The sequence below is a fragment of the Alligator sinensis genome, unplaced genomic scaffold (genome assembly GCF_000455745.1).
Source record: "Alligator sinensis unplaced genomic scaffold, ASM45574v1 scaffold190_1, whole genome shotgun sequence".
Taxonomy (NCBI): Eukaryota; Metazoa; Chordata; order Crocodylia; family Alligatoridae; genus Alligator; species Alligator sinensis.
In genome coordinates, this window is record NW_005842847.1 from 150902 (window position 1) to 153528 (window position 2627).

At 41.6% G+C, this 2627-nt stretch overlaps 1 long non-coding RNA gene across 2 annotated transcripts; it reads right to left on the reverse strand.

The window, feature by feature from the left end:
* Positions 1 to 81: 81 nt before the first annotated feature.
* On the reverse strand, positions 82 to 1248 carry LOC102384553. Of its 2 annotated transcripts, none has more exons than XR_325146.1 (3): positions 1186 to 1248; positions 750 to 849; positions 82 to 666 (listed from the first exon to the last, which is right to left on the reverse strand). It is a non-coding gene; the product is annotated as an uncharacterized LOC102384553 (long non-coding RNA). The 2 variants fall into 2 exon arrangements; XR_325147.1 differs by lacking the exon at positions 1186 to 1248 and adding an exon at positions 997 to 1014.
* Positions 1249 to 2627: the final 1379 nt, after the last annotated feature.

Sequence of the window (2627 nt, forward strand, 5' to 3'; positions counted from 1 at the left end):
TTCAGCATTGAGTACAGAGGTATCAGCATGCTTAGTCCCCTTGCAGATGCAATAGAAATTCAGCATCGGAGTTTGGGGGTGTTTTAATAAGGATACACATGAAAAAATAATCTATTACACAAAAAAAAGGGAGGGGGAGGAGGAGGGGAAGAAAGACAAAGTAACCAAATTTGAGTGGTTATGCAAAGCATACGTCAAAACTTTCAAAGCCTCCTTTTCAGAGAAAAGCTCTTGGTTAGTATCTCTTTATTTTCTCAAGCTCTTCTTGGTGGGGAAGAAAGGGATAGTTCTTTTGTTTCATTTCGAGGCACGACTAGACCATTTCCTCGTCTTTGACAAAACATGCCGTCACCAGGGGACAACGAGATAGGATAACAAAGGTAGGGGAAATACAGCTTTTGTTGATGTTCTCAGGATGCGAAGCAACCGGTCAGTCATGGATGGATGCTTTGGGCTGGCAGGTTGGCCACGACAGCTGTTGCTTTGGACCCTGGCTCACTTCCCAGGTCTGGGATGTCATCTGGCAGGTCTAGTCAGGCTTATGTCCTTTACTGGTGTGTTTTTTTCTTTTTTGGGATTTTTTTATAAGACTGGGAAGAGCTGGAAAGGTTGTTTCATTTCATCAGGCTGATGCCGTGCAGTTGTTCTTAAAACCAGGTAAAATTCCTGGAGTAAGAGAACGAAGAGAGGAAAATAGCAGGAGACAAAAAGAAGCACACAAGGAAAATGAAGGCAGAACGGGCTCTCACATGTATCCGGCTCATATGTTGTCGGTGCTGCAGTGATGGTTAAGCATCTCTATTTGTGTGCTGACATCAGAAGGGTATGATGATAGGATGATCCTCAAGGCTGCCAAAAAAACCAAAAAAAGATAAAGCCTTTGGAGTGAAATGGTAGCCTGTCAGCATTTTCTCCAGGATTTTCTGCCCTGTTTTTGAAGACCCCCATAAAAAGCATGAGAGTCAGAATAGCTCATCCCTTCATTATTTTGCCCACCATTTAGGCCCAGTTTGTATGCATCGATTTTGATGCATTTCAGATCCCATTCTCCTTCTGTTTCCAAAATGAGATTTTAACACATTCCTTGAGTTGCATTGGGAGACTGAACTATGCAATTTGCCTCCCTCTTCACAAACAGATTGTATTTTTATATGCAAATAGAGCATGTAATAAATGTGTATTTACTTCAAACAACTTGGCTAAACATTCAGGTCAGCCTGGTAAGCCCTCCTTATTACAGCAATTGCTCCCACATGCAGGTGCCTATCTGAAGCATGGTCTAGCCTTTCACTGATTTGAGAACAATTAAAAATTAATTTTCTTTCCTTTCCCCCTGGGGAGCTAAAATAGTAAGAAATGGAACTAACTCCAAAACAAAGTACTGATCTTTAAGGTTGGTTTCTTTGAAATGCAATTGCATTCTTATCCCAAAGAAATGTTTTTCAGCTGAACAAGATTTGAAGAGAAGCAATCTGTGGTGATAGAGAACAAGTGTAATTTGGGAAGCCCCTTCATTCCAATTTATTGCAATCTTTCCCATCTGTCAGGCTTCTTGAAGGTGGTAAGAGTTCAGCTCTGATCCAGCTTATTGCTACCAAAAAATAAATAAATAAAAAAATAAAAAAAACCCGCTAAAAGTTAACCAGAGGCCTCAAGGTGACAAAGTAACAGATCTGTGACTGCAGAGACTTCATGGCCAGCTAAATTGCACTTAGATGGCAACTGGGATTGAACACAGGACCTTCAACCTTGTCCTTGGCAAGGAAGGAGAAAGTCCTTGCTCCTTGAGGGTAAGTGAATTTCCAAGTTTGCTGCTTGGTCATTTAATTTCAGTTTTCAGAGTCTGTGGTTCGTTGATACTTGTAGCTTGCAATTTGGGGGCTATGTTCTGTAAAAAGGACAGAGGCCTTGCACTTGAGGGTATAAGGGAGGTTTGGTGCCTTTGATCACAACTGATGGACACTTAGCTCCTGAAGACGATAAGGGCAGGGCTAACAAAGGCAAAAGGCATTAAAAAAAAAAAGCCAGAAAACCAGGAAGCCAGCACATGTAGGGCACTGAACAGTGGATTCTGTGTGGGGCTTTCCTGGAGGGGTTGAGAAGATGCCAATCTCTTTAATAACCACTGAGGTAAACAGGAGAGGTAACCCAAGGGCTACAAGAGCTACCGGTGATGGCTGCAGAGTGTATGCTGTCCTGAAGGAAGCCATTTATGCGTGAAGGGTTCCCTAGCAAAGTTCATGGAAAAACAGATGTTTCTACGATTCTCAGTTTCCAAAAGGCAAGTTTTGATAAATTAAGTGAACTAGTTAGTGAAGTCAACTGGACTGATAAGACCAAGAACTTGGGAGGAAATGTGGAGGACATTTAAAATGTCTAAAAGTCACAGAGGGTAAAAGTGCCTGCAACTAGTTTTCCAAACAAGAGGGAGGGAAAAAAGAATGGAAAGAAGGGCTCAGACCTATACAGATGAATAGCCACCTTGAAAAGGGTATTAGGTGTGAGCAGAAAGCTTACAGGTAATGGAAAAAGAAAAGGACTGATCAGCAAAGAAAGCTATATCTTGGAGGTCAGGAAGTGTAAGGATAAAGTGAAAATTACCAATAGTTACCTTGCAAGGGATATTA